This window comes from Chelonia mydas, chromosome 8, assembly GCF_015237465.2.
Source record: "Chelonia mydas isolate rCheMyd1 chromosome 8, rCheMyd1.pri.v2, whole genome shotgun sequence".
Classification (NCBI taxonomy): domain Eukaryota; kingdom Metazoa; phylum Chordata; order Testudines; family Cheloniidae; genus Chelonia; species Chelonia mydas.
In genome coordinates, this window is record NC_057854.1 from 66998902 (window position 1) to 67025785 (window position 26884).

General features: G+C 46.2%; 1 long non-coding RNA gene across 1 annotated transcript in view; it reads left to right on the forward strand.

Annotated features, from left to right (window-relative positions):
- Nucleotides 1–26884, forward strand: part of LOC122461442 — a 54168-nt gene that overhangs the window by 12812 nt on the left and 14472 nt on the right. The window contains exon 2 of the long non-coding RNA XR_006283329.1: nucleotides 6421–6539. This is a non-coding gene — a long non-coding RNA (uncharacterized LOC122461442). The remainder of the gene's footprint in view (nucleotides 1–6420; nucleotides 6540–26884) is intronic.

Consider the following 26884-nt stretch of genomic DNA (forward strand, 5'->3'; position numbering starts at 1 on the left):
TAAAGATCAATTAATTCGCAAAACTTCTTTACATGGGTTTGACTAGTGTATAATAGATGTATAAAACAGTGATTCAACTTCAGTAAATGTGTTCCAATTAGAGGTGTCACAATTTGGCAGGTTTTTAGTTCACACGGGTTCTGCAAACTACTTTTTACTTCACCATCATTTTTTTTCTTCCTGAGTAAGGCTTACAGCAGAATGGGACCCACTAAGATCAACAAAAGTCAAAATATTGCCTCTTACAATATTAGTCATGGTATTTGACAGGTTTAAATTGTGTTTGTAATAAAATACTGCATTTCTAAAGGTTTTCAATATGATAAAATTATCTAAAAATGAGCTCTATTACACTAACAGAAGAAATGCCATTTGTGTTTCATACAGGATTATAAAGAACAGTACAAACAGATTTTAAAATGCCAATTATGAATTTTTTTCACTTTTATTGGAAAGATGGTTTTGTAAAATCAAAGGCTGGTCATGTATCTTAAGCCTAAATTGTATAATGTTGCTCTTGAAATTGTATTAAAATTCCTTGATGTTATTAGTAGAATTGCATAGAAACCATAAAAGGTCTAGTCAGATGCTAATTTTTTAAAATGACCTTGGGTTATTGGTTCTTTATTTTTTTATTTCGTATGTGTGCTAATACCTCTCTCTCATCTATTTTGTTAGCTGGGATCAATTCAAGTTAAGAATATTTGCCATCTGCCTCTAAACTGAAGGAGGGGCAGAAAAACCAGGCCTATATTTTTAGCACATAAATAGATTCTCCCCAGACATCCTATGAATACATTTTCCCTCCTGTTCATTATTGTATCAGGACAGGACTCAAATGTATTTTTATTCAGCACTTTTTATTCCTCCATTCAGGAATGTGCTGAATTAACCAAAGTAGAATTCTGAACATCCATCCTTAAGAAACCAATTTCTTACTGCCAGATAAAAGTTTCTCAATAGCATTTATCTGCAGCAGTTTGACATCTGTGGGCCAGATTCTGTCTGGCTCTTACATAGGTGAATAATTCTGGCGACAATGAAGGGAAACTAAGTCAGACATAAGGAGTCTTCCCCGGTTCCCCCTCATTTTGTCTGTACGTCTGCCAAGGTGTGTATAAGACTGTCACTGTGATATCTGAGTGCCTTCATGGCCCATGTAAGGGCTGGGTAGAATTGCAGTCGTTGCACCCAGCTAAGTGCAGAGACTGTTCTATCCCTAATCCCCAAGGATGAAAAGTGTCTGAAAAGGGGTGTAAAAAGAAGTAGGAGCTATGAACCCCCACCCCCCATCAGCCTGAGAAGCAGGATTGGTACAACATAGACAAGTAAGCTGCCTCTCCTGAGCAGTTATACTGTCCTTGTGAGACCAGGAATTCAGAGAGAGGAATGTCCGCCTAGTTTCCCCCTGGGGTACATTGGCCCCTCACACAATCCCAGAATACCAGACATGTTGGTACTTCAGGGAATGTCATGGACATGCCCACACCAATGTAACCTTGCATGCACGGTGAGTATGAGGTCACACTGCATGGAGGATTCCATTTTGAAGTGTGTGTGTCTGCCCCTGCTGGTGCAGCCTTGAGGTTACATTGGTGGCACAGAGTTGTGCACACTTCAAAATGGCATCCCTCATCTGACACAGAACAAAAGCACATCTGGTTTTGTCTCAGTACCAAATGAGGGACAAAACCATCAATAAAGAGGGCTGTCTGGTTGAAAACTGAACGGATGGCCTGCTGACCTTAGGGTGGTGCAGCTCTGTAACACCCTGTCATAAATATAAAGGGAAGGGAAAACCCCTTTAAAATCCCTCCTGGCCAGAGGAAAAATCCTCTCACCTGTAAAGGGTTAAGAAGCTAAAGGTAACCTCGCTGGCACCTGACCAAAATGACCAATGAGGAGACAAGATACTTTCAAAACCTGGGAGGAGGGAGAGAAACACAGGGTCTGTGTGTCTGTTGGTATGCTGCTTTTGTCGGGGATAGAACAGGAATGGAGTCTTAGAACTTTTAGTAAGTAATCTAGCTAGGTATGTGTTAGATTATGATTTCTTTAAATGGCTGAGAAAAGAATTGTGCTGAATAGAATGACGATTTCTGTCTGTGTGTCTTTTTTGTAACTTAAGGTTTTTGCCTAGAGGGATTCTCTGTGTTTTGAATCTAATTACCCTGTAAGGTATCTACCATCCTGATTTGACAGGGGTGATTCCTTTACTTCTATTTCTATTAAAAGTCTTCTTGTAAGAAAACTGAATGCTTTTTCATTGTTCTCAGATCCAAGGGTTTGGGTCTGTGGTCACCTATGCAAATTGGTGAGGATTTTTACCAAACCTTTCCCATGAAGTGGGGTGCAAGGGTTGGGAGGATTTTGGGGGGAAAGACGTGTCCAAACTACGTTTCCCAGTAAACCCAGTTAGAGGTTGGTGGTGGCAGTGGATATTCCAAGGACAAAGGATAAAATTAATTTGTACCTTGGGGAAGTTTTAACTTAAGCTGGTAAAAGTAAGCTTAGGAGGTTTTCATGCAGGTCCCCACATCTGTACCCTAGAGTTCAGAGTTGGGGAGGAACCTTGACACACCCCATTATTTGACTGTGTTTAAATAGCATGCTATTGCCCTTTAGGGACAGTTGACTAACCTTGAGGCACTTGAGAAACACAGAGGCATAGGATACTGAGGTGGGAGGTATAACTGTGTTGTGGGCTCAGAAGGTCCTCCGGTGGAAAAGTAAATGACTGCAGACACGCTGAAGGAGAGCGCGCCAGGCCTCCAATGTATCCCCTTACATGTGCCTCACCTTCATAGCTGCTCTCAAAAAAGAATCATGGAAATTAGAGATGGGGGGCCAGGAAAAGAATGTCCTCTAGTATATTTTCTATTTCTTTGTTCATGCTGGTCTACTCCACTACCATTGGAGGACTTTTCTACAGTCTAGTAACTTTCAGTACATTTCTCGTGATACACAGCCTAAATTATTTCTTACTCCTAATTAATAAACCTAAATAAATCTTCAAGCTCATAGATGTTTTCACCATTCAAATGCCGCTTGGGATTTCCTATACATCTATAGTTGAAAAGATTTCAGAAACCAGTTTGTTGTGCTTTTGTAGACTTTCTGCTCTAAAATTAGACAATAGTTCAATTTCTGAATGGAAGGCACAAGTGATAATTTATTTGACTGGTTTTAAGGTGTGCCCATCTTAGTAACATTTATGAGTCTGCAAAAAGAAGAACACTTGTGGCACCTTATAGACTAAAAAATTTATTTGAGCATAAGCTTTCGTGAGCTACAGCTCACTTCATTGGATGCATGCAGTAGAAAATACAGTGGGGAGATTTATATACACAGAGAACATGAAGCAATGGGTGTTACCATACACACTAACAAGTGGTCACGAAAGGTGAGCTATTACCAGGAGGGGGGAGGGAGAGAAAACCTTTTGTAGTGATCATCAAGGTGGGCCATTTCCAGCAGTTGACACAAGAACGTGTGAGGAACGGGGGGGGGGGGGGGACAAAAACATGGGGAAATAGTTTTACTTTGTGTAATGACACATCCATTCCCATTTATTCAAGCCTAAATTAATTGTATCCAGTTTGCAAATTAATTCCAATTCAGTAATCTCTCATTGGAGTCTGGTTTTGAAGTTTTTTTTGTTGAAGAATTGCCACTTTTAGGTCTGTAATCAAGTGACCAAAGAGATTGAAGTGTTCTCCGACTGGTTTTTGAATGTTATAATTCTTGACGTCTGATTTGTATCCATTTATTCTTTTACGTAGAGACTGTCCAGTTTGGCCAATGTACATGGCAGAGGGGCATTGCTGGCACATGATGGCATATATCACATTGGTAGATGTGCAGGTGAATGAGCCTCTGATAGTGTGGCTGATGTGATTAGGCCCTATGATGGTGTCCCCTGAATAGATACATGGACAGCGTTGGCAACGGGCTTTGTTGCAAGGATAGGTTCCTGGGTTAGTGGTTTTGTTGTGTGGTGTGTGGTTTCTGGTGAGTATTTGCTTCAGGTTGGGGGGCTGTCTGTAAGCAAGGACTGGCCTGTCTCCCAAGATCTGTGAGAGTGATGGGTCGTCCTTCAGGATAGGTTGTAGATCCTTGATGATGCGTTGGAGAGGTTTGAGTTGGGGGATGAAGGTGACGGCTAGTGGCGTTCTGTTATTTTCTTTGTTGGGCCTGTCCTGTAGTAGGTGACTTCTGGGAACTCTTCTGGCTCTGTCAAACTGTTTCTTCACTTCAGCAGGTGGGTATCGTAGTTGTAAGAATGCTTGATAGAGATCTTGTAGGTATTTGTCTCTGTCTGAGGGGTTGGAGCAAATGCGGTTGTATTGTAGAGCTTGGCTGTAGACAATGGATCGTGTGGTGTGGTCTGGATGAAAGCTGGAGGCATGTAGGTAAGCATAGTGGTCAGTAGGTTTCCGGTATAGAGTGGTGTTTATGTGACCATCGCTTATTAGCACCGTAGTGTCCAGGAAGTGGATCTCTTGTGTGGACTGGCCAGGCTGAGGTTGATGGTGGGATGGAAATTGTTGAAATCATGGTGGAATTCCTCAAGGGCTTGTTTTCCATGGGTCCAGATGATGATGTCATCAATGTAGTGCAAGCAGAGTAGGGGCGTTAGGGGATGAGAGCTGAGGAAACGTTGTTCTAAGTCAGCCATAAAAATGTTGGCATACTGTGGGTCCACGCGGGTACCCATAGCAGTGCCGCTGATTTGAAGGTATATGTTGTCCCCAAATGTGAAACAGTTATGGGTGAGGACAAAGTCACAAAGTTCAGCCACCAGGTTTGCCGTGACATTATCAGGGATACTGTTTCTGATAGCCTGTAGTCCATTTTTGTGTGGAATGTTGGTGTAGAGGGCTTCTACATCCATAGTGGCCAGGATGGTGTTTTGAGTCTGATTCTGCTCCCATTGACAAACACGGCAAAATTCTCTTTGACTTCAGTAGAACAGAATTAGGCCATAGGTTCCGATACAGTTTTTATGTAAGGCCTAATTTGTATACAAAAACTGTACATGGACCCATGGCCAAGTTCAGTTCTACTGAAGTCAAAGGGAATTTTGCCATTGATTCTGCTCCTATTGACATAAGACTTCAAAGATTACTAGGATGGACCCTCCTTAAAACCAGTAAAATAACCTAAATCATTGTCACTTGTGCCTCCCATCATATTTCTATGAACTAATAAGCAGGGTCACCCAAAAACACCACACTTGTTGACAAAACTAAACTCTTGAAAACAGTCTCCACCCCACACATCTCAGACAAAAACTTGAGTAAGCTGATGGGCTTCACACCATGCTCTGAAGGTCAGTCAACTCTCACTCTGCTACACTAATGAGAATAGCCAAATCCCAGGTTGATGGCCTTTCACTAACAGTGTTCTGCCCCATGATGTTCAGATCCATGGCCTCTTAGCACAAGGGTACCAACTGCTCTAAACTAATAAGGGGAGGGAATATGTCAGAGACAAAAGCTGTCCCAGGAACCTTTTAATATAATTATCAACACTCTTAAATTACTCCCAGACATAAATAGGAATCTGTGCGTTCTTTGGAGCACTGGTGCAATATGTCATGTCCAAAAATCTGACAGGTGTCTTGGTCATTGGAAGATTCCAAACGGTAGCAGAGTTGCTCTGCTGTGATCTTCTCAATACCTTGTCCAAAATTGGGAGGCTAAAATCCATGATGTGATCTTGGTCGTATCTTTGTCAACATCACAAAATCGCTGCATATGTATAATTGGCAGCTTCTGTTCAACAGACCTGGGAAAACAAATACCAGTGATATTCCACTTTAATATTAAATTGAGTGTGCTTTCTGAGAAAGTTTGCATAAGAACTATTCATAGTGTACATGGCTTCAGCTCTCTTTATTGTCCCTAAATTTCATGAGCATTGAATTAAAGCAAAACAATCAAACAAAAAAACTAAGAAAAATCTAATTTGTTTATAGCAATTGGTAAAACAAAACGAGCCTCACACTCTTCTTTTTCATTAATTCATCTACTATATTAGTGCTTACAGTATACATGAGACATGGCTGCTTGAGATCCATGAATTTACAATCGAGGTCAGGAAGAAAAATCCAAATGATTCTGAACCTAAGTAAGAGCAGAAAAAAAGAGGAAAGGGGTGTGCGTGTGTGTGAAAGAGATAAGTAAATGTTTGAATAGAGCATTTAGGGTTTAGACACACTTAATTATTTTTAATCTCACACATTCTTGGAAGTCATTCTCTTGAATACAAGAACAGATTTCACTCAGCTAAATCACCAGTCTAATTTGACAGAAGTAAACAAATCTACAAGATGGTTTCATAAACCTCATTTAATAAAGCCCAAATGTACACTGAGGTTTTAGGCCTGTGTAAAACAGGGAATTCCTTCCTTTTCAGGAGAGGAAGAGACACCAGGAACCTGGCAAGGTATTTTGAGAGACATGCTGAAAGAGATGCTTTTTCACACACAAAGAGAAGGCCTCACTGTCTTCTCCTCTGTTGCAGAGAAAGGACAGGTAAGAGATCATTTAATTTTCCCCTCTGAAGCATGGTATACCAGAATATATTTGAACAAAATTGTCTTACCTGTTGCAACTGAGTCAAGTTCATTCCTAAATCTGTCACTTGCTTGAGTACATAAAGATACATTTTGGGAACAAAAGACGTGGGATAGTGTGTGTGTGTGTGTGTTGGGGGTCAGGGGAACCGACACATTTATTTTCCTGTTTATTTCAAAATTTGTTTTTCAACTAATATAAGGCAAGGACTTGATGCTTAATAAAAGCTATTCCAGCCATTTGTAACTCACCTATATGCCAAAAAAAGCATACAAGGGCCGAAAGGACATTCCCTGTGGTACATCTTCAGATGTGAAACTCCTACTGCGTGAACCTGACTCTTGTGACTTACAGGATAAAATGTAAGTCTCATCTCTTTGACTAGAACGTCTCAATAAAAGTGACCACAAATGGTCTGATGCTTCCCCTGAATGATAATCCCCTTTAAGAAAGGGAGCTGGGAAGGGATCACAAGCATAAAACCTGTTGGGCAAGATTTTCAGAAATTGGTCCTTAAAGTTAGGCTCCTAAATTCTGCTGGGAGGCTACTTCTTTTTATTCCCTGATGCATCTTTTTAGATTTAGGATCATTTTCAACCAAATGTAATATCCTTTTTCCTTTGAAGGGAAAAATAACTGCATCTGTAACTAAACAAGTATATTTCTAGTATATATTGAAACATAAAAATTCTCATCAATATCTGGATTGTAAAAAAGTCTGAATTAAAAAACAAAAATAAACTAGGTATTTGTGTAAGAATTTCCAGCAAGGATAATTAATGTTGCTTCATTTAGTAAAATAATGGTGAACACTTCTGCCTTCCTTTGAAATTGTGCAGAATTTCGCTTAAAATGCACCCATTTTTACTAATCATAATTCCATGGAGTAGCTGAAGTGTCCTATTCCCTTGCTACATAAGATTTATTTAATAAGGCGGTTATTACTCAGGTCCTGGTGCATACTGAATCCCAAGTCACGCTCCTGTCCCAAAGGACCTTGATAATGATTTGCTGTGCAGCATAACCTTATGTAGGAGTCTGGAGCTAGGGCTGTGCAAATAACGGAGTTTTCAGTTCATTGGGGGAAAAAGCGTTCTGGGTGAAACAAAATGCTTAGTTTGACCCAGAAATGGAACATTTTGGTTTTGAGTATTTAAACTTTTTTTTAAAAAAAGTAAAATTCTAAATTTAAAGTCATTTTGAACCAAAATATTGAAATGTTTTGACATTTTCAGAATGAAACAAAATGTATACATTTCAGGGGAGGGGAATTTTTTTTAAACCAACTTTGCTATGAATTCACAAAATGTTTTGTGAATGTTTTGGGCTACTCAAATGTGATTTTTTTCAGGGAGGGGGGGGTCTGAACCAGTTTTATCTGGGGTAATGGAGCAAGGAAAAGGCAGACACTACTAATGCTTGTGCTTGGGCAGGTCTCAGAACTTTATTAGTAGTCGGGCTGGTTTTTAATGACAAACCTCCAGCCTCACCAAAACAAACCACCACCACCCCTCCAAAAAAACCCACGAGGAAATGGCTCAATTGTTTCCATTGAATTCCATGTTAAAACTCCCAGACAGTTGATTGTTAGCAGTGCCAGGCCTGGGAAGTGCCTGACACACAGTGCAAGAGAGATACTGGGGACTGTATTTGAGGATTTTGTGTTGCCCCCACCTCCATTACTGTTGCATCTGCCACGTGAAGTAGATTGGGAATAGCAAAGTGCCTAGTGGATTTTGTGGTGTCGTCATGTTTTTATTCCCTTCTTGGCCAGTTCTGGCCTTATGTACAGAGATATACTTTCTCAATGGGTTTGTGAAGTTGGAACTGAGGGAAAAGTACAGTGGGAAAAATGTCAGAGGTGGTGGATATCTGTCTCCTAACAGATAAATACAAGAACAGACTTTGCCAGCTCCTCAGCATTTACCTCATATTACACAATAACACGACACCATTTTATGACATGTAATATTTAGTGTGTCCATTCATGTTCGATGTTTATGCTGCCTTTTAAATCTACTTCTAAAATACATTAAGTTCATAAATTATGTTGTCAGATTCTCAGGTGCAATCCAGACCAGTGAGAGATTGTCACCACCTGCACCATAACCCTGAGGGCCTTTGTTAGAGAGCTTATTCTTTTACTCTCCCACTTCCCTGGTCCTTTTCTCATGAACAGAGAGCAACAATACCCAAAGTCCGAAGGTTCAAATAATTCGATGTTTGTTGGGGTGAACTTCCAGCAAGCTTAAATCCAAGTTCCTTTTTCCTTATTTTCGAATCCCAACTTACTTCCTGTTTGCTGCAAATTTACATAGTAATATTCTTAGCTATACCTTAACCAGTCATTCTACTGAAATTTACCTAACCAATCCTAACATATTGGAACATGATTAGCTAACCAATTATATCCCACCACCTTAGTTAGTTTACACCCAGCAAAATTAATTATACAGCAGACAGAAACAATCACAGAACCAGACAGAGACCATGCAAATAAACAATAGCAAAGTGGGAACTATAATGACAAAACAATACAGAAGTAAGGATTTCACAACTACAGCTATAAAGACATAAGGATTTCCCAGCTGTGTCTATTGATAAGTGAGTTCTTACCAGACAGAAAACTATCAAATGAAATTTCCTTTTACATCTTCTAGGCTCTTCCCTTTCTCTGGACGTGATAGATTGGATCACCTTGCTAACAGCCTCATATTGACTAGTTTGGAATGTGAGGATGTGACTGTACGCTTCCCAGCTTATGGCTGCCTCTGCTGCTTAGCCAAAAGTATTGGCCTAAGAACAGGGCCTCAGACTGTCACAGTGAGAGAAGGCCCTTACACAGATTCTTTCTTGTATACCTCTATTACTAGCTAAGTGATACTAAATGATACTTCTTAAAGTATAAGCCTCTACAGGCAGGCCTGAATATCTATATCCTAACAGCCTTATAATGCTGTTGTTGTTATACCTCTCAACATGGGCCACTCACAAACAGTTTAACGGTATCTGGTCATACCCTGAGTGTCTGTGTATACTTACAGCCCTGGCCCAGCAGCCTGTTAGCAGCTGGCTTCCACCAGCCTTGGTTACTACCTGCAAGGTGGCCCCAACACGCACTCCCAGTCCTGAATTTCCCCTCCCCCCAACTCTGTCTAGCCCTTTCCTGGGCAGTTCAAATATGAGAGGTCCTTTTTTCCTGTAAAGAATCAATATCTCCCAATTTGATAGTTTAACTGGAGTTACCCAAGCAGTTCAGTTTAAACACACATCTGGATTAGTTTTGATTAAAAAACAAAATAAATTTATTTAACAAAGAGGTTTTAAGTGAGTAGAAGTACATGGTCTTAAAGTCAGAGATCATTACAAGAGAAATAAAGATACAATGCTTTCTAGTTGTTAAAACTAGACTTGGTTCAAGATAAAATCCTTACCACATTGTCACAGGGCGGGACTCACCCCTGTGGTGCCTCCTGCTGGTCTCTCAGGGAATTAACTCTTCCAGCCTCCAGAGCACCCTCTGCAGGCCAGTGTCCCGCTTGCCGCATGTTCCTCCCAGACCCCAGTGCCCCTTCTACCCAGGGTGCTAAACCCTGGCAGTACCTCCACAGTCTCTGGGTCTCCTCTCCCCACCTCACCCCCACCCACTATCCCCACCTCATCTCAGTCTTTGACGACTGCCAGTCATCATTGAGCCCCCGCACATTGGGTGGACTGCAGTGTATAAGCCATCATCACAGGCAAGGGGGCTTTGGACCTGCTGCCTCTGCCTACCTTTGGGCTGCCCCCTGCAACCCCAGTACCTGCCTTAGGGGTCCCCTTGGGGGGTTTCCAGGCCGGAGCTTCTTAGCCCTGCTCCACCTCAGGTACTGTGGTACGCTCCCCAGCAGCCAGGCCTGTCTCCCTCCACTGTTAGAGGAAACAGTCTGCTCCTGGCCCACTGCCCTCTTATAAGGGCCAGCTGAGCCCTGATTGGGGCATGGCCACAGCTGAGCATTCTTCCCCCAGTCAGCCTGGGAACTGCTTGCTCCCGGCCACAGCCCACTCCTGGGCTGTTTTAAGCCCTTTAAGGCCAGAGCAGGTGACCACCCCACTATACACATGTTCCCAGAGAGAAAGAGGAAGAGATGCCTTGGGGTGTTTTGCCCATCTCTTTCATAGTCCAGTCACCTTTTGAAGTAGAAGAATCTGCCCCTCTAAAGTAGAAGATTACCCCTCAAACCAAACAGTAAAGAAGGTGACATGGAGTATAGTGGTGAAGGTGGCTCCATGCTCTTTCTTCTCCCCTGTGTATGCTGAAATGCAGATTTACCTTGTCTCCTGATATTTCCCCTTCTTGCTGTCTCAAGGATTCTGTTTACTATGTATGTGTAAACTGAGGTAAACACACATTCCTTTGTTTAGATAGATCTCTTTAACAACTTTTGCCAAGTCAGTGCTGTGTGGATTTGGACATATACTAACATCATCACATGGGGGAATTAATAACTTTACATATAATTTTGATACATACATACATTTCACCATGATATTATTTACCAATAAGTCATTAGTTTTCAAATTATACCTCATAAGGCATATTCTGTACAAAGATAATTACAGTAATGTGTAGGGCATGAAGAGAGGGGTGCTTTTGGTCACAAACGTTATGGGAGGATTTTCTTTTACCTTCATTTTTGATGTCCCTCAAATCTTACGTATAGAAACACATGGATTATGATAATTGTAATAAGCCCATTTTGCCCTCTTCCTCCTGATGAGTTCTAAAATATTTTTCCAGATGTTTTTCCTGGCTGTTTCTGGAAGTTTCTGTTTTCCAGGTGCCTGGCAGATGCAGAACATCTAATATCATGCAGGATTTAAAGGCCATTTCTGTCCCTCCTTCATTCTCCCCCCCCACCCAAAAAAAGTATGAAAAACAAAAACTGAAATGTTAAAGTTGGCTGCATTGTCTGCTATTTGCTCTCCCAGTACCTCAGCAATGGGGAGATCCCCACATGTTGTACATTGTCAGAGATCTATTCACTTCACTGGAGATACAGTTTTCTCCCCCCCAAATGCAGACCCTTTCCTACCAGTCTGTGTATTGAAACACATAGTAGCAGCACACATACTGTACAAACATCTGTTGTCAACTGAGCACATGAACCCTAATATGCAAACTAGATACCATTAACCTGGGTTTGAATAGAGTCTGAGAGTGGCTGGGTCATTACACATATTGAATCTATTTCCCTAAGTTAAGTATCCTCACACCTTCTTGTCAACTGTCTAAAGGGGCCATCTTGATTATCACTACAAAAGTTTTTTTCTCCTGCTGATAATAGCTCATCTTAACTAATTAGCCTCTCAGTTTGTATGGCAATTTCCAACTTATCTGTATGTGTATATATCTTCTTACTATATGTTCCATTCTATGCATCTGATGAAGTGGGCTGTAGCCCATGAAAGCTTATGCTCTAATAAATCTGTTAGGCTCTAAGGTGCCACGAGTACTCCTGTTCTTTTAGTGTGGATAATATATTTCATAACTTTCACTACAAAAACATACCAATGTTCTCAGCACCTTTTGAAAAGGAGTTGTTGCCTTGAGCTGTAGAATCTTGACATTCAATAGATAAAAAGAAATACAGAAAACATTACAGCTTTCCATTACCACAGCAACTGCAAGAAACAGGCCTGTAGGAGTCAGAGTTGCATTTTCCCCCATCCTACTTGTTCAGAAAAAGAAATTTTATTTTCAAAAAGTGCATTTTCTTGCATTGGGGTCTTGGTAGTATAACTGATATGTAAGATCTCTCCCTTTCTCTTTCTTTCACTCTGTTTGCTGTTATATGGTGTTTAGATACCAAGGTGATAGATATCTTAGAAATACCTCAGAGAGATAATAATAAACTGCTCTCATTTATTGTTTCAGGCAGTGAGTGGTAACCGGTGTAGCCCAAATAGTGCATGAAAATTTTATAAAGGAACCATGTGGGTGAGGTCAGGTGCGCATGTGTATGTTATATATTAAACAACTACATCTAATATATTTGCTATTTTAAAATGCCTCAGAATATACAGAGGATAAATACAGCACCTAATGGCTAGAACTGCAAAGAAAATACTCACAGATTTAATAAGACCCCTTTGCTGTATATGTGGAGCAACAATGGCAATCTGCTAATTCTATTCTGCTTTTTAAGACATAGGGACTCCTTTAAGAACATAATCTCTGCTATCAGTGTGTGTCTATTTGCTAACCAATCTACCACTTGACACTATAACGATGTACAATTATTTTTACATCTTGTATGAATGTAAGTGTTCCATCCATGATCACATCTACATTTTGTCTAAACACAAGAAGACTGACAGCAGAGTTGACTCAAACTACATAAAAGCAGGAGAATGTGTGACAGAATGTAGGTAAAAGCTGTTTCTATAGTGTTGGCTGAAGCTAACAATTTAGGAACTGATCCTAAGAGGTGCTCAGCTTTGGAAGTTCAAACTGATGGAAGTTTAGGGTACTCAGCACCTTGGAGAATTGGTCCCAGATAAACAAATATTTAACAGCAATTTTTCAAAGTCGAGGCCCTCCCTCTCTTTTGTAGGCTGAATTTGCACTGGCAAATGTAGGACCCAACTGTTCGTGCTGACAAATGTTATGGAAGCACATCCAACGAGTTGCACCCCAGGTTGCAGGTGTAACTCAAACAGAGGCATAGAATTTGCCCATGATTTAATTACAGGTACAGTTTGTGCCCACAAACAAGAAGACGCAACCTCTGCCTAGATCAAAATATTTCTTTTACAGATTCATTTGTTGAACTTTTACACACTTTTGAAGCCCAAAAGTAGGGAGTTTGCACTGGACAGTTGTTTATTCCTATTCTCAAATAACCTAAAACAAAATAGTACAGAATACTACAGATAACTCTCAACATGATAGTGTTCTGGAAGGCACTTTAAGAGTTAATGCTCTAGGCCTCATTGCTCACAAAGTAGTGATACGCCTGTGTCATTCCTATATCATGTATTAATAAAGGACTTCTATTGCCACAACACAGTGCTCTCTGTTTTCCTTACTCAGGAAACCCCTGGGAGAAAAATTAGGACCTCATAGAAAACTGCCTTTCTCCAGCCCCTCTCTGTTCAAACAAGGGGTTTGAATGCCTCAGGTGTGTGGTGGTGTCACATGGGGAGAGGGGTGATCTCTAGGGTAGCCTGGTACCAGTCTATTTAAAGTTTTACAGGTTTAAACCAACCCTTTAAATCTCATTTGGAAACAAAATGGACGTCCATGCAGATGATGTAGGCGAGATATAATGTGCTCCTAGACACCCTTTTACAAATGGACTTTTGCATTCTGCACCAATTAACATTTCTGAGTGGTCTTTAAGTGGTAGTCCTATATATATAAAGTGCATTGCAGGAATCCAGTCCTAATGCAACAGTACTATTAGTCATGGTTGTGAGGTCTGTTCCTGAAATAAAACCGCTCCTGGCTACTACTGATACCTGGTTATTCAGGTCTTTTTTTCCCCAAAGATTTAAAGATGTGTTCTGACCATATTGATCTCACTAATGCTTTCTAAAACTTGAATCAAGACAAGGCAAGTTGTACTATAGCACATGCTCGACTGGTTGAGCTGAAACTTTAGATTCCCTCTAGGCATTAAATTGGTCAGTTAGCATTTTTAAAGTGCAATTTATCTTGTCTTAATTAGTTATAGAGATGCTATTTAGACTAAAATAGCTAAAATGATCTGGACGCACTTTTAAATCTTAAGGAGCTGAAGTCACCTTTAAATCTTACTCTATATTGTGCCTCAGAAGTATGTCTGGTTAAAAAAAATTCTGCCAAAAAATCAACTGTCAGTAGAAATTTAACTATCAAAAATTTTCAGCTGAAAATCAAAAAAATTCATTTTGGGAATAGTGCCTCAGTGCCTCCTGGGAGTTTGTTTGAGTGCCTCATGCTCCCATTCTCTGTGTGGACCAGGCTCCCTGGTCAGGCACAGCTTCCCTTTGGATAATGGAGACATGAGGCCAGTGAAGTACAATCCTACAAGTGGAGCTGTATCAAATTCACACTCCATTTTGCTTAATTTCATGGTCATAGGATTTTTAAAATCATAAATTTCATTATTTCAGCTATTTACATCTGAAATTTCACAGTGTTGTAATTGTTAGGGGTCCTGACCCAAAAAGGAATCGTGGGGGTGTCACAAGGTTATTGCGTGTGGGGGTGAGGGGGCGTTGCAGTACTGCTACCCTTACTTTGCACTGCTGCTGGTGGCAGTGCTGCCTTCAGAGCTGGGCAGTTGGAGAGCGGAGGCTGCTGGCCGGGATCCCAGCTCTGAAGGCAGAGCTGCTGCCAGCAGCAGTGCAGAAGTAAGGATGGCATGATATGGTATTGCCACCCTTATTTCTGCTCTGCTGCCTGCAGAGCTGGGCCCTCAGTCAGCGGCCACCACTCTCTAGCCACCCAGCTCTGAAGGCAGCAGTGCAGAAGTAAGGGTGGCATGGTATGATATTGCCTCCCTTATTTCTGCGCTGCTCTGGCCAAATGCTGCCTTCAGAGCTGGGTGTGCGGCCAAGGGCTGCTCTTCTCCGGCCATCCAGCTCCGAAGGCAGTGCAGAAGTAAGGGTGGCAATACCACAACCCCCCTAAAATAACCTTGCGACTTCCCTGCAACTCCCTTTTGGATTGGGTGCCCCAATTTGAGAAACACTGGTCTCCCCTGTGAAATCTGTATAGTATAGGGTAAAAGCACTCAAGAGACCAGATTTCAGATTCCCCTGACGCGTTTTTCATGGCCATTAATTCGGTAGGGCCCTGCCTATGGGGCACCATGGGCAGCATTTCCAGCTTGAAATATTTTGGGTATTGTATTTATTGAGTAAAAATTGAAAAATTCCGTGGAATGCAGATATTTTTTACAACTGTGTTTAGTGGAAAATCCAATTTTTCATTTGAAGAACAAAGTTTTGACAGAAATTTCTTGACCAGACCTCCTCAGAATCAGCTGGGAATCCAACAAAAGGGGAACAAATTCCCCTTATTAAGAGACCTAACATCAGTTGCACTTCCACAAAACCAAGGAAGGATTGCATACATTCAGTACTTGCACTTGTTTTGAAGGTATGCAGCAAATGCAGGTATGGACCTTGTCTTTCTATTGATAGTTCATGAATTTAATAAGAAATTTGACAATAATTAGTGAAAGGTATAATGTTGAATACACTTATGAATATAGTGTTATTAATTTAAAAAAATGTAAACAATTCCTAAACATAAAGTGGACGTGGAGGTGTATATGTATACTGAATGTGTAAGTAGTATTTAAATTACATATTTGAATCCATCTGGGAGAACTATGGATTATCCAGGAAGAAGTTCCCTTTAATACAAGGGATGGAACAACCCAATTAATCATAGAAAGATTATTGTGAAGGTTACCCCAAGACAAGTATTTAAAAACAAGGAAATTTGCCATGGGGAGGAGGGTTGAAATCCCTCCCAGATCTGTCATACATTTTAATTATTTAGGAGCTTTTTCTTCAAGTTATTTTATTCAAGGTTTTTATAAGGTTATAAAAAGATCTATTTCATGTTAGATCTTTTTCATTCCAAAACATGCAGTCCCCTTGGAAGGATGTAACAAAAAAACACGGGGGGTGGAAAACAACTCCTCTCAAATCAGATAGATACTAGAGAAAGCTAACAACATCTCCTTAGGACTTTATAGTCGGTAAACAAAAATCCTCTCTCATGCAACATTCAGTGAAGCAGCTTTGTGACTTGGTGGTTTTCATCACTGTGCTGCTTAGTAGTTCAGAGACTGGAAACACAGGACTTTTGATGTATTGTACTTCATCCTTTCTTTCCTCTCCCCCTCCCCTGCCCAAGAGGAACTATTACTAGCTACTGCCTTTTCTTTTCTTTTTCTTTTTTGTGGCTATTTTCATTTAATTTGTTTTTTCTTTCTGTTGTTGTTGTTGAATTGTGGATGGGATAGCAGGAAAAGGGACTTTTTTAGGGCTGAGTTGTATCCTCATATGTTGCCCTGCGTAAGGGGCAGCGCATAGCTGCTGTGTTCCAGGAGCTCACTGGGAATGAACAGTCACTCTTGACTCACTACTTATTTCCCAGCTTTACCTCCCCTCCACCCCAACCTCCACCTCGGCATTAGTGGGAATATACATTTCCTGTGCATTCTACTCCTCATTCAGCTTTCCAAAAGCAATCCCACAGGGGTTTCTCTTTCCTTTGACACCCCCGCTCCACACTGTAACCCGTGATGCCATCAGCTCATGCCAAGGAATAAGTGGGTACCTTACTTCAGGGGCATTATTGGGACAAGGAAGACAATTGCCCCTCAGAGATTACAAAGGCCTGTAAGCTCCATTATGCATGTCTCCATCTGCCTTCAGACTTTTCAGGGTATAATATAATCACATACAATGTTCTCTGTGTTGACACAACTTTTCTTTCCCTCCCTCCACCCAAAGCTTTCTGAAATGACATCCATGCCTTATTCTCATGCATGGATAGAAAAGACAAGAAACAATGTCTCCTGTATTTTTAATTTGAGATGGATTCTGTCCCCCTTACAGTACCTTACTATGCAAACAGTTCCATTTCCCTCAGTGGGACATCTCATGCACTAAGGATGCTGTCTTTCTTATCTAAGAAAAATATCTCCTATTCCCATAGCTCTCTTCCTGACTTCAGGGTACTGCTTTGAAAATTCCTGTCTTTGGGGTGATATCTTGGGGAGAAAAATGAACTACATTGAAAAGCTTCCCATGATGGCTGTTCATACACAGAAGCCATTTAAATGTGAGGTGCTTAATCCTTTGTAATATTAGAAAAAATAGTTAAGATGAAGTTGTTAATGAATTCTATTAATAAATAAATACAACCATTAAAAATACCTGAAATCCTGAGGTAAACACCTTTAAAAATTATGTCAACCTTCATACATGTAACAACAACAACATAATGGCAACTGTAATGCTGACCCTACTGTCTGCCTGTGCATGCATAAAAATACATTGGGCTAGACTGTGTTCCCAGCTGCTGCCCTTAGCATGAGTCAGCACATTGCTGCACCATTCCGGGAGCAAGACATGCAGGAGATTGTGGCTCAGGGAGGACCTCTGTCATCTCTTGCTCTTGGAGAGCTGTAATTATCAGCAGCAAGGTACCACTGAGTCACGGGACCACTCACATGCTTAATGTTGAGAATGTGCTTCAGGGCTTTGATGGATTTGGGCCATTGATATAATATAGAATGCCCATAAGTGAGGATGTTGATTTGAAGAACTGCCGTAAGTATGGCTAAGGATTGATGAAGACTGTCAGATATTAATTGTAGATGCATCTCAATGTTTAAACATCTGATAATATAATTTGAAAGAAGTATAATCTTTAAAATTATTTGTAGACTGTTCAGTAGGCCATATACCCACTCAATGTGGATAACATTGTTTGCAGAAGACAGCTATCTGTTTATTTTGTGATCCTTTGCTTTGTTTGAAACATCATAATTGTTATCCATAGCTAAAAGTGCATATTTGATTCCTGATGTCTTTAACATGTAATCACTTGTTTGCCAAATGCTATGCTTCTTATAAAGAGTTCAGCAGTGTAATAATTTCTGTATTAGGTACATTGGTGTTAGCTTATTTAAAGCTTTCTTCTGCACTTCATGCATATGCACACTATACAACAACTTGCCTATGTGGACAATATATATTTTGGTCATAAACTTCTCATAAAAATTGCCAGAGTTTAGTTATCAGCCAGATCCTCAACGTGTGTAGATTAGCATTGCTCCATCAACTTCAGTGGAAGTCATACAGGTCTGCGTCCAGAATTCCATGCTCATCAAGGTATTCTAATATTTTTAATTATTGTTTCAACAAACCTTCAAGATCTCTAGCAAAATTCAGTGGTCTGGAATTCCCAGGATCAGCCTGCCACCATTCTTAAAGATAGGGGCCTGCTTCTCCTTTTACAGTAAATTACATCAGAATCTGGCCTTGGGAATAATACTTTCTAAAGTATATTGGAAGGGAAATATGATAAAACTTACACAGTGTGACAAAGTTCCTCCTCTACCTTGGTGGGTCTTGCGCTTATTGGCAGATTTGCTCGCCTTGGAGCTTCACGGTAGCCCTCAGTCCGGCCGTTTTCATGAACCCACAGTCCAGGGCAACTCCTCCTGTGTCTGACCAGGAGTTGGGAGGTTTGGGGGGAACCGAAGCCCGCCCTCTACTTCGGGTTCCAGCCTAGGGCCCTGTGGAAGGCAGCTGTCTAGAATGCCTCCTGGAACAGCTGTGCGACAGCTACAACTCCCTGGGCTACTTCCCCATGGCCTCCTCCCAACACCTTCTTTATCCTCACCCCACAGGACCTTCCTCCTGGTGTCTGATAATGCTTGTACTCCTCAGTCCTCCAAGAGTATGCGTTCTCACTCTCAGCTCCTAGTGCCTCTTGCTCCCAGCTCCTTACACACGCACCACAAAGTGAAGTGAGCTCCTTTTTAAACCCAGGTGCCCTGATTAGCCTGCCTTAATTGATTCTAGCAGCTTCTTGATTGGCTGCAGGTGTTCTAATCAGCCTGTCTGTCTTGTCTCCAGAAGGTTCCTGATTGTTCTGAAACGTTCCCTGCTCCCTTACCCATGGAAAAGGGACCTTCTTCGCTTGCTGCTCATCTATTTGCTTTCTATTCTCGGAGGAGGGGAGTGGAAGCCCCCAGACCCAGCTGTTTGCTGTTCGTTTGTGGACCTGTAATTAATCGACAAGTTATTTTTTTTTCTTCTTATCTACTTGGCATTTTTTGGAATGCTCCACAAAGCCCGGGAGAGAAGACAGCTGACAAAGACATTGCCCAGGGAAGCTACGAACCATCGTGGAGGGGGCCGTAAGACTGAGTAACTTTTGAACTGTACTCTCATGTGGGGGGAGTTTGATTGTTCCTTAACTGCGTTTGTAGGGGCACGGAGGTTGTGGCACGGAGCTGCCCCCCGATCCATCGGTGCCCCCCCCAACACTACTACAACCGTCACGGCCCCGCCACCGTCTGTCCCTGCTGGCAACTTGCCATCTGTCTCTGGATTCAGCTGCTTGCTCTGAATTTCGTCATCCAGACCAGACACAACAAACGAGACTCTTTGTCGCCCCGGTGCCTCCTGCTGCCGATGCCCCAGCGGGGGCGGTGGCAGGTGTTTTGGCAGCAGTGGTGGGGGGGGAGGCTTGGGGGTTGGGCAGGGGGGTAGGTGAGGGAGGGGCAGCTGAGGTTGTTAGAGGGGCCTCACCCCTCTCATTCCCCGCCATCATGAGCAGGAAGAGGCGGGGAGACTACTGCCGCTGCTATGCCCACCGCCCCCCCCAGATTCTAGGAGTGCCCCCCCAGTTGGCCGGAAAGGCCAGGGTGTGAAGAAGGGAAAGGGCCCCGCTACAACCACCAGGCCCTCCATGGCAGGGGCTGCTCCCATCGCTGTGGCCTCGTCATCGACCATGGCATCTCTCCCCGCTGTTGCCTCCACCAGCTCTGCGAGCGTCCCTCTCCCGGCCCCCAGGGCATATGCCCAGGCGGTAGCAGCCCCCCCACCGCCTGCCGCCCCGTCATCTCGCCCACCCACCGCCTCCACTACCATCAATAGTGGCCAGGGCCCCTTCCACACCATGACCAGGAAGCACGGCATCCGTTGCCTCCTGGTGCCCGCCTCGCCCCATGTGGAGACATACGTGCAGGTGTTGGCGAGGGTGGTAGGACCCATGGCTATTGTGGCAGCCTCCAAAATGTACGGGAAGGTCGTCGTCTTCTTAGCATTGGAGGCTGCCGCCCAGGAGGCGGTGGAGAAGGGCCTGGCAGTTGGGGGGGGGGTGTTCGTTCCCCTGGAACCACTAGAGGACCTGGGCGTCCGCCTAGTCCTGACCTCCATCCCTCCTTTTCTACCCAATGCCGTCCTGTTACCCTGTCTCTCCACCCTGGGGAAACCCGTTTCTGTCATCAGCCCTCTCCCGTTGGGCTGCAAGGATCCCACCCTCCATCACATCCTTTCGTTCTGCCGGCAAGTGCAGCTTCTACCGCCGCCAGCGGCGCGTGACAGAGAGGCGCTCGAGGGGTCCTTCCTAGTCCCCTACGAGGGAGCCCGCTATCGGGTCTTTTACTCCACAGGAGAGGCCCGGTGCTACCTCTCCGATCTGCGGGGCATGTCCGAAGAGACTGCTCCTTGGCCCAGCGGGGAGGGGCGCCCGAGACCCCTGAGACCTGGCAGGACATCGGCTCCGTCGTTGCCGACGCCCCTGGCCGCCTGGTACCTGAAACCACCTCTCCTCCTGCTCGATCCACCGCTGCTCCTGCCCGGGCCCAGGAGACACCTTCCCTACAACGCCCAGACGAGCGAGGGAGCCCCGCCATTGCTGTTAACAATGTAGCAGAGCCTATGGAGGAGGATGCAGCAAAGATATTACCGGGCATAGGAGAGGGCCCGCCCCAAGGAGAACCGCCCCCCCCATGCTGCCTCACCGTTACCCCCCTGAGCCCCTGAACCATCGCCTCTGCCCCCCGACACGACCCCTGCTAACCAGCCCCAAGACGATGCTATGGAGGGCTGGACCCTAGTCCAGGGAAAGCGAGGCAAGCGGAAGGCTCGAGCTCCGCTGCACCCATCTGATGCGGAGGCCCCCCGGAAGACCAGGAAGGGAGGCACTGACACTGAGCCTTCCGCTATGTCCACGAGTGAGATCCATCCGCCGGTATCGGGAGGGGAAGACAAAATAGCACTGGAAGGTAGAATCTCCCCTTCACGGGAGACCCTCTCCTCCGAGACCCCTGAGGAAGCCCCTTCTGCCCGAATATCAACTGAAGTGACCGTCGTAGCGGGCACCAGAGGGGAGACCCCCGGGGTGGCAGAAGACGACCTCTCCTCCATGTATGAGGAGATCGAGGCCCTAGGTTTGACCCCGGTCACCCAGGGAGAGAATGACCCACTGCTGGCTGGCCTCAATCTGGGCAACCTTACCCCAGTCCCCCTTTCCCCATGCTCCCTCCCCCTAACCGCCTTCCTGAGCGGGCACCCTACAGAAGGTGTTCCACCGCCTGATGCCATGGCTGCCAAATCCACCACAGAGCCTGTGCCTAGCATCACTGGGAGCCCCCTCCCCACCCCCTTAACCCTCGAATCTGTTCGGGAGGCACCACCTCTCAGCTGCTTGCCTCCCAAAGCCCAGAACCTTGCCTCTGACCCTGCCCCCACCCCTGTCCCTGCCCAATCCACCTCTTCCTGCAATGCTATTGCTGCCCCTGGGGTTATTTCTTTCCCGTTTTTTGTGGATTCTCCCCAAGGAGCAGCCTTTGCATTTTCCTGCCGCGACCCACTAGGAGCTGCAATTTTCCCTCCGCCATCCCCTTCTACCCCAAGGCTTGAGATGGACCTAATAACTTTAGCCTGTCAGATGCCCCGTCGGTGGTCCGCACCCTGCCTGCCCGCCTCAGCGGACCACGAGGCTGCACCAAGAGCCCCACTAGGGAATAACCGGGAAATCGCAACCCCACCCCCCCATGAGCTGCGAAAAGCACTGTGGGAGTTTTTAGAAGACATCCGTGGCTCCCGCAACAGGGTACATACAGCTAGCTCTCCAGCTATGGGGGGACTTTGATCAACTCCTCCAGGCCACAAGGGCCCTTGTAAAGGAGGATAGAGGGAAAGGAAGGCAAGGTGCCGCGGCCTACGGGCGGGCCCGCAGCTTCCGGGATGATTTACTCACTTACGGGATGGGTCATGGATTGTTGCACGACCCGCCGTGGGCCGCAAACACCCCCGCCAACAAGGAACCCCCACCCCCCAGCCCTCCGCATGACACCTCTCATTATCGCAACTTTGAACACCAGGGGCTGCAGGATGGCTCTCCGCAGGTCCCAGGTGCTCTCTTACCTTCGGGAAGGGGGGTACTTTGTGGTTTTCCTGCAGGAGACCCATACGGATCCGACCGCCGAGGACAGCTGGCGGCTGGAGAGGGGGGACGGGGTCTACTTTAGCCACTTCACGACTTGGCAAGCTGGAGTGGCGACCCTGTTCTCCCCCAACCTACGGCCCGAGGTGCTAGGGGTCACTGAGGCCGTGCCGGGCCAACTGCTGCATCTCCAAGTCTGTATGGAGGGGCTCGTGGTCAATCTCATTAACATCTATGCCCCGACAACGAGCCCGAAGCGGCCGCAATTCTATCAGCGGGTGTCCGACTTCCTCGGCACCCTAGAGTCTCATGAGTGCCTAGTCCTGGGAGGGGACTTTAACACCACCCTCGAGGAACAGGACCGCTCAGGGGCCGAGCTGAGCCCAGCCACCATGAACATTCTCCGAGGAATAGTCGAACATCACTCCCTAGTGGACGTCTGGCGTGACCATCACCCAGATGACACTTCCACGTTCACCTTTGTCCGGGTGGAGGCCCATCAGTCACACCACTCTCGGTTGGACCGTATTTATTTATCCCGTTTCCATCTTTCACAAGCCCACTCCTCCAACATTCGGCCAGCCCCATTTTCCGACCATCATCTAGCCACCATAACAGCCTCCCTCCGCGCAGAGAGGTCGGGCACGGCCTATTGGCATTTTAACAACAGCCTGTTGGAGGATGAGGGCTTCGTGATGTCCTTCCAGGAGTTTTGGCTGGCCTGGCGAGAGCAGCGGCGTGCCTTTCCCTCGGTGCGACGATGGTGGGATCTAGGGAAGGTGCGCGCCAAGCTCTTCTGCCGTGACTACACTCGGGGCACCAGCCGACGGAGAAATGCGGCGATAGAGCAGTTGGAACGGGAGGTCTTAGAGATGGAGAGGCATCTGGCCGCCAGCCCCGAGGACCCGTTCCTCTGCGGAGCGTGCCGGGAGAAGCGGGAGGAGCTCCGGGCCCTAGAGGACCATTGGGCCCGAGGTGCCTTTGTTCGATCCCGCATCCACCTCCTTCAGGAGATGGATCGCAGCTCCCGTTTCTTCTACGCCCTGCAGAAAACAAAGGGGGCCAAGAAACACATCACCTGCCTTCTAGCAGAAGACAGCGCCCCACTCACGGATCTGGTGGAGATGTGTGGGAGGGCCCGTGACTTCTACACAAGCCTTTTCTCCCCAGATCCAACCGATCCTGGCGCTTGCAAGGTGCTCTGGGAGGAACTCCTCACGGTCAGCCTGGGCGACCGAGACCGACTAGAGCTGCCTCTCACCCTGGCCGAGGTCTCGGAAGCCCTCCGTTGCATGCCCACCAATAAATCTTCAGGCATGGACGGGCTGACCGTGGAATTCTGCCGCGCGTTCTGGGACATCCTTGGCCCAGACCTAGCCACTGTCTGGGCTGAGTCTTTGCAGGGCGGGGTCCTCCCTCTTTCGTGCAGGCGAGCGGTGCTCTCCTTGTTGCCGAAGAAGGGGGACCTCCACGATTTACGAAACTGGCGTCCCGTCTCGCTCCTTAGCACGGACTACAAAATCATAGCGAAAGCAATCTCGCTGCGGCTAGGGTCCGTGATGGCGGATGTGATCCACCCAGACCAGACCTATACTGTCCCGGGTCGCAGCATTTTTGACAACCTATTTCTAGTCCGAGATCTTTTGGAACTGTCTGTCGTTCGCCCTCCTGTCTCTTGATCAGGAGAAGGCGTTCGATAGAGTAGACCATGGGTACCTCCTGAGCACTCTGCAGGCATTTGGATTCAGACCTCAGTTTGTGAGTTTTCTCCAGGTGCTGTACGCTTCTGCGGAGTGTCTGGTTAGGCTCAACTGGACCCTGACCGAACCGGTCAGCTTCGGGCGAGGAGTACGGCAGGGGTGCCCCCTCTCAGGCCAGCTGTACGCTCTGGCGATCGAGCCCTTCCTCTGTCTGCTCCGAAGGAGGTTGACGGGGTTGGTGCTGTGGGAGCCAGAGCTGCGGCTGGTCCTGTCGGCGTACGCCGATGACGTGCTCCTCGTGGTCCAGGACCCGGGGGACTTGGCGCGGGTGGAGGCTTGCCAGGCCATCTATTCGGCAGCCTCCTCCGCCCGAGTCAACTGAGTCAAGAGCTCTGGCTTGGCAGTGGGGGACTGGCGGCAGGTGAGCTCCCTCCTACCCGTGCTTCAGACCATCCGGTGGAGCGCGGGTCCATGCTCTACCTAGGTGTTTACCTTTCTGCCACGCACCCTTCTCCGCCGGAGAGCTGGCAAAATTTAGAAGGCGGGGTGATAGAGCGGCTCCGGAAATGGACAAGGCTACTCCGATGTCTCTCCCTGCAAGGGAGAGCACTGGTGCTTACCCAACTAGTCCTGTCCACGCTCTGGTACCAGCTCAACACCCTGGTCCTGGCCCCGGGTTTCCTGACCAACCTCCGGACATTGATTCTAGAGTTCTTTTGGTCAGGAATGCACTGGGCCCCTGTTGGGGTTCTTCATCTACCCCTGGAGGAAGGAGGGCAGGGCCTGAAGTGTCTGCACACTCAGGTCCGTGTCTTCCGCCTCCAGACCCTGCAGAGGCTCCTTTATAGTGCAGGTAGTTCGACGTGGAGCATATTGGCGCACGCCTTCCTGCGCCGCTTCCAAGGGCTCCAATACGACCGGCAGCTCTTTTATCTCTGTCCGAGAGGTTTTCTGCGAGACCTCTCCGGGCTGCCGGTCTTCTACCAGGACCTCTTCCGGACCTGGAAACTGTTTTCAACAACCAGGTCCGTGGCGGCCACCGTGGGAGCAAATCTCCTCGCAGAGCCCCTGCTACACAACCCCCAGCTCCGTGTGCAGGTGGCGGAGTCCCGCTCGGTGCGCCAGAGTTTGGTCCTAGCGGAAGTCATGAGAGTTGGAGACCTCCTGGACTACGACCGGGGAGACTGGCTGGATCCCCTGACGCTTGCTCAGCGCATGGGGCTCTCCAGACCTCGTACCCCCCGGCGCGTACTTCAGGAGGTGAAGGCCGCCTTGACGCCCGCTGCTCGGGCTTATCTCAACCGAGCCCTGCGCGAGGGCACACCCCGTCCACCCTCTACCCCAGGCCCGCCGGACCTTTCAATTGGGCCCCTACCCCGTAGATCCCAACAAACCCCTCACCCTTTCACTGCGAGTCGGCTGCATGAACTGCAGCCGGTCAGCTTCCAAATCGCGCCACGGAAATATCTATATACACTCACGCTTCACACCCTTCACGCCTACACCATGGTGTCCCACCCCAATACAAAGTGGAGGGACCTCCTGCCACCTTTGGAGGGTGAGCAACCCCGGTGGGCCAGCCTGTATTCCACCTTGGTCCCGAGGCCTGTCGGGGACATTAGTTAGCGGCTCCTTCACGGAGCTGTGAGCACGGGCGTGTTTTTGACACGGTTCACGCCCATCCCGGATACTTGCCCTTTTTGCAACGTGAGGGAAACCCTGGCGCACGTATATTTAGAGTGTGCCAGGCTGCAGCCCCTTTTCCGGCTCCTCATAAATATTTTATTACGCTTTTGGCTACACTTTTCCCCTCATCCTTTTATCTACACACTCCCCATCCGTGGCCCCACAAAATCGTGAGATTTCCTGGTTAACCTCCTCCTAGCCCGAGCTAAAACAGCCATTTATAAAACCAGAGAGGGGAGGTTGGCTAATGAAGCATCCTGCGATTGTAGGGCCGTTTTCCAATCCTCAGTACATTCACGTATCCGGGCGGAGTTCCTCTGGGCGGCGTCCACTGACTCCCTTGACGCCTTCGAGGAGCGGTGGGTGCTGTCCGAGATTCTCTGCTTGGTGACCCCGTCCGGTTCCCTCCGTCTGACCCTTTGATTGAGGGGAAGAGCGAAAAACCCCAGCCCCAGCCGTTGCCGCTGTGGATACCATCATCACTGTCACATAGGAGGGGTCCTATGACACATGGGTGTACGTCCCCCCCACCCCGAAACCGCCCACCCCGCAGCCGTGCCCATCTTGTCGGGCACTCTCAGGAGAGGAATAATCGGTTACACTGGGCGCGGCACTAGGTAACTCGAGGGGGTGGAAGACCATGAGTGTCGAGGAAGCCCCCCAGCTCTGGGCCCAGGCTAGCCTGAACACTTCCCTCTCCTGAAGGCTGCTGTGTCATACCTTGTGTTTGCTTTTGTTTTGTTGCATAGTTTTGCTTTATCCTTTTTGGTGATTCTTTGTAAGTGTTACACAAATGAAATTCTTTTCTGCTTAAAAAAAAAAAATTACTCTCCTGTAGCCATCTGGCCCGATCCTGTCACAACAGCCACTGATCATATCATATCTGTTCTGTATAGAAATAGACAACTGATTTTCATAAGTGTTGACTGTTTCATTAGCAAAGAGTGAAGCTAAATGTG